The sequence below is a fragment of the Phyllobates terribilis genome, unplaced genomic scaffold (genome assembly GCF_046119375.1).
Source record: "Phyllobates terribilis strain yellow unplaced genomic scaffold, ASM4611937v1 Scaffold_5__5_contigs__length_657084704, whole genome shotgun sequence".
Lineage (NCBI taxonomy): Eukaryota > Metazoa > Chordata > Amphibia > Anura > Dendrobatidae > Phyllobates > Phyllobates terribilis.
In genome coordinates, this window is record NW_027362765.1 from 442972469 (window position 1) to 442987500 (window position 15032).

Here is a 15032-nt window from a genome sequence, read left to right on the forward strand (position 1 = left end):
TTGGTTACCCACATACCTCACCTCTGGGTGTGGTTAACAAGGTAAAATGGAGTCTGTTATTTGACACATTGTTATTGGACACTGTGTGTGGAGGGAAAAGGCCTCCGGTGTGATATCAAGACGGAGGCAGGGTACTAGATGCTCTCCAGCCTGTGTGCTCACAGGACTGGCTAACCAGAGACTTTGGCTAAAGGACTGTTTTCTTTATTTTGCCTGCACTGAAGGCTGTTTGTTTTCCTTTTGCTTGTGGATGATTTATGAAGCAATAAACCGACATGGACATTTAAACAGAAACGCTTCTTTTTTTGCCTCCCGACGCACCCAAGTGAATAGAAATCCCACAATTGGTGTTAGAAGTGCAGGCAGCGTTACCAGCAAATACAGTACGTGTGACTGCTACAAGACGTACTGCATGTCCTGGGCGAAGTTTGCCATAAGCCAGCAAGTGACACCAGACAAAATGGAGGACATTCTTAAACATCTCGTGCAAGCACAGCAGGCACTGCACCAGCAGCATCTGCAATTGTTACAGCAGCACAGGGAGCAGCAGCAACAAATGGCGCAACTGGAGACAAGTAAACTGCTTATGCAGCAGCAGCGACAGGACCAGCACCGTCAATAGCAGCAGCAAATTGATTTGCTCGCAGAGGCGATTCGTGGCATGGCGACAGCTCCGACAAGGTCAGTGGATGATTTTTCCATCCGGGAGGCGGTAAGCAGAGCCCTGCAGAAAATGACCTCAGGGGATGATACAGAGGCCTTTTTGCCTGTTTTTGAAAGGGTCTCCAAGAGGGGGTAACTTCCGCCAGAGCAACCTCAGAGGTGCTGGCGCCATACTTGACGGGGGAGCCCCAGAAGACTTACTGTGACTTGGCTTTGCAAGACGCCAAGGAATATGGCAAGCTAAAAACTGAAATTTTGGCGTGCTTGGGGGTAACGATGACTGTCAAGGCGCAGCAGGTCCACCGTTGGGCGTATCATCGTGACAAACCCCCTCACTCCCAATTGTTTGACCTACTGCACCTGGTCCAAAAATGGTTGCAGCCGGATCCTCTTCCCCTGCGCAGATGGTAGAGCGAGTGATGATGGACCGGTTTGTGCACTCCCTTCTGAGGCCAATACAGATTTGGGTTGCCCAGGGTGATCTCTGGAACGCTGATGAACTGATCGGATTGTTCGAGAGGTATCAGGGGGCTGAGGGTTCCTTGGGAAGGCAGCCCACTCCATACTGGGGTTCCCAACAGGGGCGGAGGCCCAAAAAAGGGTGGGGCGTCCAAGGTCATGCCAAAGGTCCCTGCTGGCTATATTATATGCTGGAGATGGCACGGCCCAGGTAATATAGCCGCCCGTTGTCCCCTGACCTCCAAGCAAATGGATGTAGCATCCAGGCTTCGTCCAGGACTTATTGCACCCCATTACTATAGAGCGGGACTTTTGTTTGTTTTGGGATCTGTGGGGGAAGAGATCAAGGCTTAGTTGCTCGAATAAAAAGCCGGTTGGACCTAAAGAAGTATCACCACACCCAGAATCTGACAGGTTTCCCTTCTGTGTCCTTGTGGGGGATGAGGAGGTAGTGTCCCCTGGGACTGACTTCCTGAGTTAGGGGTGACCAGCGAAAATTTTGTGTCCACTCAACATAGGGACTTAACTCTAAGGACATAGGGACTTAACTCTAAGGAAAGCATTGAACAATGTAACAGTCATAAATGTTATTGCGCCGGTGGCTGACACGAGATTTCCCTATTTTATGTTGAGTGGGGAGTTATTGTACCAGGTTACGAAACTGACGGTTAAACTTGTGGAACAGTTATTGGTACCAGGAGCCTATAGATGGAGGATGTTGGACATGACACATTTAATGTCTTGGGTGGCCATTTGGGAGTGGAAAAAAACTCAGAAATGGATCATGCAGCGGTTCTATTGGCCCGGATGTCACCGGGAAATCTTAAAGTATTGCAGGTGATGTCCTACGTACCAGTTAACAGCCCCCACCTCTCACTTTCGAAGTCCCCTCTTGCCATTGCCCATCATTGAAGTGCCGTTTGAGAGAATTGCCATGGTCTTGGTCGGTCCCCTGGTTAAATCTGCTCGTGAGCAGCACTATATATTGGTAATCCTGGACTATGCCACACACTATCCTGAAGAGGATCCCCAGAGAAACTCCTCGGCAAAAAGTATAGCTTGCGAATTAGTCCACTTTTTTTCCCGGATAGGATTACCAAGGGAGGTCCTGACTGACCAAGGAACACCCTTTAGGAGTAAGGTGATGAGGGAAATGTGTAAGGGCCTGCAAATCACCCAACTAAAGACATCAGTATATCATCCTCAGACAGATGGCCTTGTGGAAAGATTCAATAAAACTCTGAAGATTATGCTGAGGAAGACCATAGAAAAGGACGATAGAGACTGGGACTGTCTCCTGCCGTACCTGTTGTTCTCTATCCGAGAGGTTCCACAGGCCTCTACTGGGCTCTCGCCATTTGAACTTCTGTATGGCCGACATCCGCGGGGTCGCCCATCTCTATATACTACTAACATCAGCAGTTGTGTGAGCAGTATATAATTACAACATAAGTGTTACCATATTATCATTGATGCAATTAAGGTATTTTTTTGTATTATATGCAGAATACGTGTGAACTGGCACAGAATAGAAATGAATTCTTGTTATAATGACACATGGGGAGATTGATATTCTTGCACTGTATACTTGTGCACTATCCTTTCCTGATGTATATTAATCACTGATTATGGCGTGTTACCTATATATACCTTGTTTCTGCACTGTGAATGTTCATGGTTTGAGATAAACTCACAGTTAGAAGGGCCGAAACGTCGCCCGTACATGGGGAATAAAGGCCACAGTTTCTTTTACTATCAAGTCTGGAGTGCTGACATTTTTTGCCGTATATCACTATAAATAAATATGTATCTGTATCAATCTCTAATCATGTGGTTACTTTTTTATATGTAAAGCAATAACTGCACAGATGTCCTCATGTATATGAAATGTATAATCTACAGACTCGAGCCAATCGATCACAGGATCTATTGTAGTGGGACCAAGGTCCCACAAACGTCTTCGGCTGGTATTGGGACCCCGGCATCCTGGATGTATGTGGCATTTACAAGGGCGCACTATTTCCTGACCGGCCTAATTATTTTGCATGACCCTGACCTGATAACCATGGAGTCCTGTGGATCTTTTTATTCAGCTCTACAGTACACTGTATTATATATTGATGATGGCTTACACAGTGATTTTGGCCATGACACAGTTTGTGCAGCACAAAATCATTGCAATCTCCTGCTACATTACATAGCAGCAGAAATAAAGTGAATAGGGTCACATTACATCCTCTAGGTACCACAACAAGCAACTGAAAAAAATCATAACTTGTCACATCACCGCAGAGGTCGCAATGTGACCCTACTCACGAGCGTCATACAGAGTCTGATGGGCAGAGGGCAGTGCTGGACACTTAGGCCGGGCAGTGCGAGCTCTGGCTGTGAGTTTAGAAAAAAGCACAGGGAGTTTCCCAGTCTGGAGAGCAGCATGTAAACAAACCAGGTGCAGGCAATGTAGTGAAATTCAGGAGGAACGAAAGTTAGAAACCACAAAATTTATAGGGGAGTTATAAATTATAATAGAGCACAGATTATCTTAAAAGTTTTATTTTTCGGTCTGACAACCTTCTTAAATTGGTGCCAGATGGAATTGGCTGCTTCTGGTGGTGGTGGTCGCCAGGTGGAATTGGCTGCTGGTGGTGGTGGTGGTGGTTGCTAGATGGAATTAGCTGCTTCAGGTGGTGGTGGTGGTCGCCAGGTGGAATTGGCTGCTGCTGGTGGTCGCTAGGTGAAATTGGCTGCTGCCGGTGGTGGTGGTCGCCAGGTGGAATTGGCTTCTGGTGGTGGTGGTGGTTGCCAGGTGGAATTGGCTGCTGCAGGTGGTGGTGGTCGCCAGGTGGAATTGGCTGCTGCTGGTGGTGGTTGCCAGGTGGAATTAGCTACTTCAGGTGGTGGTGGTGATCGCCAGGTGGAATTGGCTGCTGCTGGTGGTCGCTAGGTGAAATTGGCTGCTGCCGGTGGTGGTTGTGGTCGCCAGGTGGAATTGGGTGCTGCTGGTTGTTGCAAGGTGGAATTGGCTGCTGCTGGTGGTGGTGGTCGCCAGATGGAATTTGCTATTGCTGGTAGTCGCCAGGTGAAATTGGCTGCTGCTGGTGGTGGTGGTCGCCAGGTGGAATTGGCTGCTGCTGGTGGTGGTGGTCGCCAGGTGGAATTGGCTGGTGGTTGCTGTTGCTAGACGGATGTTTCTTTGCTATATAGAGTGGAGATATAAGAAATAATGTTAAAGTGCATTCAATTCACAAGATAAAACCATTTTTTTACACTTTCTGCATGCTTCAATAGTCTCCATAGGAGACTAGAAGCAGCAGTTGTCTGATAGCTTCTACTACATACAGGCGATAAGCAGATCGCTTGTATGCAGCAGAAATGCTCACTTGCTATGAGCGCCGACCACTAGGTGACGCTCATAGCAATTGAGACATGACAACCACAGGGGTCTGCTGCAGACCCTGGGTTGTCATGCCCACCCATTGGTGACCCGCGATCACGTGACGGGGTCACCGATGGGCGGGGCTTAAGACGCACTTCCCGGAAGCGCGAGTTAAATGCCGCTGTCAGAGATTGACAGCGGCATTTGACTGGTTAACAGCCGCGGGTGGATCGCGATTCGACCCGTGGCTGTTGCGGGCACATGTCAGCTGTACAAATCAGCTGACATGTGCCCGGTTCAGTGCGGGCTCAGCGCCGGAGCCCCCGCTGAACCGGCCTTTCCGAGCTGGTGCATAATATTACTGACCAGGTCGGAAATGGGTTAAAATATGAAAAAATGAATAAAAAAAGCATAAAAGTTGGAATCACCTCCTTTATCCCCCAGTGAATAATAAAGAAAATAAAAATATACATCTGTGGTATCGCTACATCCATAAGTGTCCAGTCAAAGCATAAAAATAATTAACCCGTTTGGAAACATCATAAACAGAAAAAAATTCAAAATGATAAAAAATGTGTTTTTTTGTGTGCAGCAACACTGTAAAAAAATGTTGTAAGTAATAAAAATGTCATATCTGTCAATAAATTATATTGATAAAAACTTTGTCTCACCCCGCAAAAAATAAGTCCTCACACAGCTCTATAGTCCCAAAAATGAAAACATTATTAGTTTTGGGAAATGGAGACACAATCCCCCCCAATTATTTTTTTTTCAAAAATCTGTTTTTGTTTTCACCACTAAAATAATGAAAAAACTACTAGTTTGGTATCGCCGTAATCATACTGATGAGGAGAATCACATTGGCAGGTCATTTCTTACCACACAATGTTTGCCATAAATATAATTCCCAATATACAGTACAGACCAAAAGTTTGGACACACCTTCTCATTTAAAGATTTTTCTGTATTTTCATGACTGTGAAAATTGTACATTCACACTGAAGGCATCAAAACTATGAATTAACACATGTGGAATTATATACTTAACAAAAAAGTGTGAAACAACTGAAAATATGTCTTATATTCTAGGTTCTTCAAAGTAGCCACCTTTTGCTTTGATGACTGCTTTGCACACTCTTGGCATTCTCTTGATGGGCTTCAAGAGGTAGTCACCGGAAATGGTTTTCACTTCACAGGTGTGCCCTGTCAGGTTTAATAAGTAGGATTTCTTGCCTTATAAATAGGGTTGGGACCATCAGTTGTGTTGTGCAGAAGTCAGGTGGATACACAGCTGATAGTCCTACTGAATAGACTGTTAGAATTTGTATTATGGCAAGAAAAAAGCAGCTAAGTAAAGAAAAACCAATGGCCATCATTACTTTAAGAAATGAAGGTCAGTCAGTGCGAAAAATTGGGAAAGTGTCCCCAAGTGCAGTTGCAAAAACCATCAAGCGCTTCAAAGAAACTGGCTCACATGAGGACCGCCCCAGGAAATGAAGACCAAGAGTCACCTCTGCTTCTGAGGATAAGTTTATCCGAGTCACCAGCCTCAGAAATCGCAGGTTAACAGCAGCTCAGATTAGAGACCAGGTCAATGCCACACAGAGTTCTAGCAGCAGACACATCTCTACAACAAGTGTTAAGAGGAGACTTTGTGCAGCAGGCCTTCATGGTAAAATAGCTGCTAGGAAACCACTGCTAAGGACAGGCAACAAGCAAAAGAGACTTGTTTGGGCTAAAGAACATAAGAAATGGACATTAGACCAGTGGAAATCTGTGCTTTGGTCTGATGAGTCCAAATTTGAGATCTTTGGTTCCAACCACCGTGTCTTTGTGCGACGCAGAAAAGGTGAACGGATGGACTCTACGTGCCTGGTTCCCACCGTGAAGCATGGAGGAGGAGATGTGATGGTGTGGGGGTGCTTTGCTGGTGACACTGTTGGGGATTTATTCAAAATTGAAGGCATACTGAACCAGCATGGCTACCACAGCGTCTTGCAGCGGCATGCTATTCCATCTGGTTTGCCTTTAGTTGGACCATCATTTATTTTTCAACAGGACAATGACCCCAAACACACCTCCAGGCTGTGTAAGGGCTATTTGACCAAGAAGGAGAGTGATGGGGTGCTACGCCAGATGACCTGGCCTCCACAGTCACCAGACCTGAACCCAATCGAGATGGTTTGGGGTGAGCTGGACCGCAAAGTGAAGGCAAAAGGGCCAACAAGTGCTAAGCATCTCTGGGAACTCCTTCAAGATTGTTGGAAGACCATTTCCGGTGACAACCTCTTGATTCTCATCAAGAGAATGACAAGAGTGTGCAAAGCAGTCATCAAAGCAAAAGGAGGCTACTTTGAAGAACCTAGAATATAAGACATATTTTCAGCTGTTTCACACTTTTTTGTTAAGTATATAATTCCACATGTGTTAATTCATAGTTTTGATGCCTTCAGTGTGAATGTACAATTTTCGTAGACATGAAAATACAGAAAAATCTTTAAATGAGAAGGTGTGTCCAAACTTTTAGTCTGTACTGTAAGTTAGAATTGCTTTTTTTATGCTAAGTAAAGTACACACATGGCTATACTGGGGCTGTGACACTGATTAAAACGATACCTGTGGTGCAGAAATCTGTTTTGTGGATTTTGTGTTTGAAGCGGTGGAAGTTTTTTTCTAATCATAGCTTTGTGCGTCGGGGCGGGACAGTGAGATGGAACTGTGGGTAGGGTCTTCGGCTCTGCCACAGCCCCTCCGCTGCTCTTGTTGTCTTTATCGTCCTCCTGGTTTAGACTTTGCGTCGGTGCTGTCCTAGCCACAAGTGGTGCTGGTGCACATTGATCTCTTTGCAGTTTTTAGGAAAATGGCGCTGGTGGTATCACATGCGCAAAATTGACCTCCCGGTGGTCTTCAGTAAAATGGCGCCAGTGGTGGCACATGCGCAGATTAAGATCTTGGCTAGTCATTGAGCCGAGATCTAAATCTGCCAGTGAGCCACCACCGGGACCATTTCCCTGAAGACTGGCAGGAGATCAATGTGCACAAGTGACGCCCGCGGCTAGGACAGCACTGGCGCAAAGTCTAAACCAAAAGGACAATAAAGACAACAGGAGCAGCGGAGGGGCCGTGGCAGAGCCGAAGACCCTACTCCCAGTCCTGCCCCGATGCACAAAAAAAACTTCAAACCCTTTATGCGGAAAATCCACAAAACTGATTTCTTCACCACAGGTATCGTTTCAATCAGTATCACAGCGCCAATATGGCCATGTGTGTATTTTATTTAGCAAAATCCTGCTGACAGGTTCTTTTTAAGAGTATGTTCATACTGAGTCTTTTTCCTCAGTCCTTGGAGGGGAAACAGCAGAAATTCCTAGTTTTTGAGGAGTTGTGAATTTTTGAAGAGGATTTTGAAATTTCTGTTCCAAAAACTCAGTAAAAAAAAATCAATGTGAACACTCCCTAAAGCTAAACATTGGTTACATCACGGAGAGTATGTGCTCATAAATATTTTTTTAGGTTTTTTTTTTCAAGCAGATCTTCTCCAAAATTCACCTCAAAAATTATTCCAGAAACTCTTGGAAAACAATTCCAGTTCATTTCTATGGAAAATCCACTTTGAACGCTTCAGGAAAAAAAACTCTTCCAAAACCTCTTAAAAATCAGGTATATAAGATGTGCAGTCAGAAATATATGACGCGCCCCTGGGCCTGCTGTGTCGCGCAGCGTCTCGCGCACGGGGGCTTACCCGGAACCGGATCAGATGAGGGTTGTAGTCTCCGAGTGGCGGGGACCCGGTCCGTGCCCAGGGAGTCAAACTCAGTGTGTGGCAGTCTTGATAGGTGTTATTTGAGTGTCGACTACGCCACCCGTTGATTTGCAGCTATGGAGCTGCCGCTGCAGGGCAGACCGCTGAGGCCGGTGTAGAATTGTGCAGCGTGATAGTATAACCCCCAACGGGAGGGGTATGGCCTCAGGGCAGCCGACGTGGAAGATGGGGGTAGCAGGAACCACTCAGAGACGGTGCGGTGTAATTCAGGGTCTTTACTGGTAACAACGATAGACCCTCCCGGAGTACTTGCTAGCGAACGGGGCCTGGTCAGTCCTTGAGCAGATGGGATCTCCCCTGGCCAGGCGGAGTTGTAGGCCTCCCAAACTGACTGTACTCTTCTGGCTACCTTGCTAGAAGCGGATATAAGTAGCCCACGTCCCTGAGTGTGCCGTGTGGTGCTCACCCGTATGGCCGGTGACTCGGGGCCTTCTAATGGCTTCCGCTCCACGATGGCGGTGCTGGTCCCACGCGTGTGACCTTGCCTTCGGGTTTCTGGGCCTGAGGACCTGAAATCCCCTGCCGGTCGGCTTCTGCTGCTGGGTAAGAGTTAGTCCCCACAGCCTCGGACGCCGGGTCCGGTAAGAAAGCTTCTCAGTCAGGGTGAGCTCTGCAGCTGCCAGCCCCTGACTCGTAGTAGTATTGCTCCCACTGAGCTTCTGCTGTTTCTTCCTATGACTGTTTCTCGTCTCTACTCTCCTTGACTCCTAACCCTGCCTCAGCCCCGGGTTTATATAGGGGAAGTTCTTCCCCTCCCAAGACTGGGCAGGAGGTGTGGCATGCACAGGATCCCTGACCAAAGGACCTCCCACCTGCTCTCAGACATAACATTACATTACTGTGGGAAACCAGACCCCTGGGGTGCCACATTCCCCCCTAGTGAAATTTAGTACTCCGGGACTAAACATATTTTAGAAAAACATAACAAGATATAACAACAATAATAGTACAATAAGAAGAAACTCATAAAGGTGGTCACGGCATGTCCGTAACCGGGTGTAGTCTTTGAAGAAAAGCAAGGTGTCCATTTCACCAAAACAGGGAGACGTAACCAGGTAGGGGTTTGTCCTGCCCCGAGTCCTTAACAGTCTTTAGTCCGTCCTGGGTTACGCTCCAACTATGTACAAAGGATTCCCGGTAAATCCACCAAGGACTCCTACAAATAACTAGAAACACAAAATTATACACAAGCAACAATACACAGGTAAACATAAATAAAACAATTTATACACTTCAAATCCTCCAACGTGCGGGTAACTGGCCTCTAGTGGCCCTAGTGGACCTACGGAGCTGACTGTCTAGCCCTGAACTACAGGGTGTAGGAGCTGTCAAGGGTAAACTGGGCAGCTGTCTACCGGCTCTTTGGCTCACTAGGGATATGGCAGGCTCACTGCAAGCAGAGGGTTGATCCTCCTGGTCTGCGGGTGTGGGGTCTTCTGCCTCCTGGACCGGCTGTTCTTCCAGCTCTACCTGTTGCTCCGTAGGTGCTTGGGATGCTGGTTGGAGGAAGGTGAGTACGGGTACCACAAGTGCACCATTGACTTGAGTCCAAGACCGAGGGAAGTCCCCGAGCACAGTACTAACCATATCTTCCCTTTCCTCTACGGGTCGATGGTCTTCTTGTTCCTCTTCAGGGTTCCTCAGTTGTTCGGGACACTTCTTCAGGTGGTCCCGGGATACAATGGCTGTAGTTTCCCCTCCGTCTTTACTGATGGTACAAACCTTCGGGTTCTCGTGGCTTGAGGGCAGTACGGTGGACGGGTCCTTCTCCCACTGGTCGTCCAACTTGTGGAGCCGTCTCTTCCTCTTCAAGACCTGCTCTCCGGGTACCAGGGGAACAGCGGGAGCATACTGGTTGTAAGTTCTCTCTTGTCTTTCCCTAGCCTGACAGAGACTTCGCTCCACGCTCTCCTGTACTCTCCGGTACTGCTGCTGCCTCTCTGTGTCCCAGTCTGCTTCTGGTGAAGTGTCCTCGGGTGTCAGGACTCCCATTTCCAGGTCAACAGGTAACTTACCAGGTCTTGCCCTCATTAGGTAAGCCGGGGTACAGTTGGTGGAACCTACCGGGATGTGGTTGTATAGGTCCACCAGATCGGGCAGCTTCTCAGGCCACAGACTGCGTTCTTCCAGGGGCAACGTTTTCAGAAGATCCATTACCACCTGGTTCATTTTCTCACAAAGTCCATTAGTTTGCGGATGATAGGGTGTCGTCCTTATCTTCCGGCAGCCATACAGAGTGCAGAATTCTTGGAAGACCTCCGCTTCAAAGGCAGGTCCCTGGTCTGTCAACACTTGGTCTGGGTACCCGTGTGGACGGCAGAAATGCTGCTGCAAGGCTCTCGCTGCTGTTCGAGCTGTTAAGTCCTTGACGGGGACGACAACCAAGAACCGGGAGTAGTGATCCACGATGGTTAGTGCGTAGACGTAGCCACTTCTGCTTGGGGTCAGTTTTACATGATCCAAGGCTACCAGTTCCAACGGCTGCCGGGTGACGATGGACTGCAGGGGAGTCTTCTGGCTGGCACGGTCCTTCCTTCTTAGGTTGCACGGGCCACAGTCTCTGCACCACTTCTCAATGGTTCCCCTCATGCCTACCCAGTGGAATCGCTCGCGCAGCAGGAACTCCAGCTTCTTCCACCCGAAGTGTCCAGCTCCGTCGTGGTATGCCTCCATCACCATGGCTGCGTCTCTTCGTGGCACCACTACTTGCCAGAGTAGTTCATGCATCCGGGAGTTAACCATTCTGCGGCACAACTTCCCCTTGTAAAGGAACAGTCGACTCCTCTCTGCCCAAAGTTGTTTGGCTTCCTCCGGAGCGTCTGGTTCAAGGCAAGCCTCCGGGCGAGTCAGCATCTCCTTCACCAGTCGGACGGCAGGGTCGCTGTCTTGCGTTTCCGCCCAGTTGTAGTGAGGTAAGGGGTTCAACGTAGCAGCCTGCTTACTCCTTACCCGGTGGGAATACTGGATAGTCCCATGACGGTGGAACGCAGGGAGTTCAACTTCTTCCAGTCCCTCCGGATCTTCTCCTTCGTCTGGCAGGTTGGGCATCCTGGACAGGGCGTCCGCGTTGGTATTGGAGCGTCCGGCCCGGTATTTGATTGTGAACTCGTAGTTGGACAGACGGGCCATCCACCTCTGCTCCAGGGCACCGAGTCTTGCCGTGTCCAGGTGTGTCAACGGGTTGTTATCCGTGTACACGGTGAACCGGGAAGAAGCGAGGTAATGCTTAAAGCGCTCGGTGACTGCCCATACTACGGCCAGGAACTCTAGCTTAAATGAGCTGTAATTCTCGGGGTTCCTTTCGGTGGGTCGCAGCTTTCGGCTGGCGTAGGCGATTACTCGTTCCTTCCCCTGCTGGATCTGGGACAGTACGGCTCCTAGCCCGATGTTACTGGCGTCGGTGTAGAGGATAAAGGGCTGGCTATAATCCGGGTACGCCAGGATTTCGTCCCCCGTGAGGGCCATCTTCAGCTGGCGGAAGGACTCTTCTTCCAGCTCCTCCCATTTGAAGGGCGGCTTCTGGTTCTTGGCCTTCCGGGACTGGCCTATCAGGAGGTCCTGCATAGGTGCTGCCTTTTTGGTGAAACCGGGAATAAACCTTCGGTAGTAGCCTACCAACCCGAGGAACTGCCGCACTTCTTTTACGCTGGAGGGGCTTGGCCATTCCTTAATTGCGGTGATCTTATCAGGGTCGGGAGCCACTCCGTCAGCGCTCACCACGTGTCCCAGGTACTGCACCTTTGGTTTCAGGAGGTGACACTTGGAGGGTTTCACCTTTAGGCCGTAACTCGCCAGAGCTTCGAACACTTCCGCCAGGTGTTTCAGGTGGTCCTCATACGTCTTGGAATATACGATGACATCGTCCAGGTACAACAGGACCGTCTCGAAGTTTCTGTGGCCCAGACAACACTCCATTAGTCGTTGGAAGGTTCCTGGTGCGTTGCAGAGTCCGAACGGCATGCAGGTGAACTCGCTAAGTCCCATCGGGGTGGTGAATGCGGTCTTCTCCCGGTCCGCCTCTGCTACAGGAACCTGCCAGTACCCGCTAGTGAGATCCAAGGTAGAGAAGAAGTTAGCAGATCTTAAAGCAGCCAATGACTCCTCTATCCTTGGTAAGGGGTACGCATCCTTGTGTGTGATACGGTTGATTTTCCGGTAATCTACACACATCCTCATGGTGTTGTCTTTTTTTCTGACTAAGACTAGTGGAGCTGCCCAGGGGCTACAGCTATCCCTGATCACCCCAGCCTCCTTCATGTCTCTAAGCATCCCCTTGGCGTGTTGGTAGTGTGCAGGGGGTACGGGTCGATACCTCTCTTTTATGGGAGGATGGTCTCCCGTGGGGATGTGGTGTTCTACCCCCTTGACTCGCCCGAAGTCTAACGGGTGTTTACTAAACACTCTCTCGTACTCTTGAACCACCCGATAGACTCCCTGTTTCTGATGTGAGGGAGTGGAGTCAGTACCCAAATGTAGTTGCTGACACCAGTCCTCCATTGTTTTCTTAGAGCCGTTACCTTCCTCCGGGTGAGATGGAGGCAAGGGTTCCACAGATTGTATAGCATTTTGGTTAATGGTATATAATTTGGCTAGCGTGGCATACCGGGGCAGGTACACTTCCCTCTTCCCGATATTGATTATGCGAACGGGCACCCTCCCATGGCGTACATTAACCACTCCCTGTGCTGTCAAGATGGTGGGCCTACTGTCTGAGTAAACTGGTTCTACCATTGCCTGGTAATCTCTACCTCTCAGACCAATAGCTGCCCGGCACCAAATCATCATTTCACTTTTTGGGGGCATGGCAATAGGAAAAGGGTCACACATTCTTACGCTACCAATCTCACCGCCGGAGAGTTCCACCTGTTGCCGTCGCATCAGTGCCCGGATCTCTTTCTGGAGCACCCGCTGCTCGCCGGAGCTGGCGTTCTTGGCAACCTGCTGTAAAAGGAAAATCACCTCTGCAAGACAATTTTCAATTACATTAGTTCCTAGAGTTATTTTTGGGTGACTCTCATGTTTGTCAATATCTACAATGATCAGTCCCTGTGCTGCCAGTTCGACTCTACCGATTTTGATGGTCACCTCTTTAAATCCGATCTGTGGCACGGGCTGGCCATTGCTGGCGATGATACTCAAGTCGTCGTCAGGGTAGCGGGTAATATCCGAGTCATTCCAGTACTGCTTAAAGAGCACGTACGGGATGGTGGTGACCTGTGACCCGGTGTCCAGTAGGGCACTCATGGGAATGCCATCCAGTACCACAGGCAAGACTGGACGTCCTCCCACATATCTGTCGCGCCAGTTCGATGGGCCTGGTGATCTTTTTCCTGGGGGTTGGCCCTCTACCCCAGGTTGTGCCCGTTTAAAGAACAGTACCTTGCCATATGTCCGGGTTGATTGCAGCGGCGGCAGATGGGTCGTCCGTCTTCGCTGTATCGGTCACTGGGTCTTCCTCTGGCCGGTGGGGTCCTCCTTGGTCGACGCCACGGGATGTCCTCCGGTCCGGATGCCAGCTGGATCTTCCCTGGGGTGGAAACCTGTAAAGACTGCACAGTTCGGGTTAGCGCAGCAACGCTCTTAGCTAGCTCTTGGACCTGATGGTGTAGGTCTGGAGCCGGGTCATTGTCCAAAGCCTGCGCATCAGCTCCCACAGGCCCTGCCGACAAGGGCGCCGCCTCCTGGTGGTAAGTGATAGCTGGGCACCTGTGGGTCACAACGCCACCCGGTGCCGGTTCTCGGAGCACCCGGATGGCTCTGTCCTTGAACTGTGCAAATCCCAGATGGGGATCCTGTAAGGCCATCGCCCGCAACTGGGTTCGGTGGACATTGCAATATAGTCCCTCTATAAATTGTTCGGTCAACAGCCTGTCCTTGTTTCCCACTCCATCAGGGTCGGTCTGCTTAATGGCCCTCAGGGCCTCTTGTAGGTTTAGTGCATAGTCCCTTATACTCTCATGCGCTCGCTGCTTGCACCCGTAGAATCTAAGCTTAATCTCGGCTGAGGTGCGGGTATCAAAGGTATCCTTCAGCCGGGTTAGTATCCCTGCGACAGTCTCCCTCCCAGGTGGCCAGGATTTTACTTCCCTTTTGGCTGCCCCGGTTAGTTGGGCCACCAGGATGCTCACTTTTTGCTCTTCTGTGAGGGGGTACACCTGGAAGAAGCTATCCAGCTTTTCTCTAAAGTCATGCAGGGTATGTGACTCCCCTGAGTACTGGGGTAGCCAAGCTGCTCCCGGGATATAGGGCATGGTGAAGGGCATAACTGCAGCAGCGGTGGCGCTGGCAGGGGTTGAGGCAATGAAGCTCTCCTCCGCATCCGACATCTTCCTCCCCCCTAGTGGACCGTGGCCTACCTTGCGATGATCCTGTTCCGTAGGCCGCGGCTCCGCAGTAGATCGTCAGGTTTGAGGACCTTCCGTCACGCTCCGGTGACGTCGGCGTCTGCTGGGCTCCTTCCAGGACCTTACGCAACGTCCGGACGTGAGGCGGGGCTTCAGTTCTCGCGCGCTTTCGGAGTCCACGCCCCTCTTCTTCCCGCGCGGCGTCCTCAAGATGGCGTCCAACGGCGGGAAAACTCCACGGATGGCGGGAAGAAGGCTGAAGATGGCGCCGGATGGCGGGAATCTTCACCGATGGCGGGAAAACTTCACGGATGGTAAGTTTTAAAAGTCTCTTTTTCAGGCACGCAGTACCCGGTGGTTGCGGGCA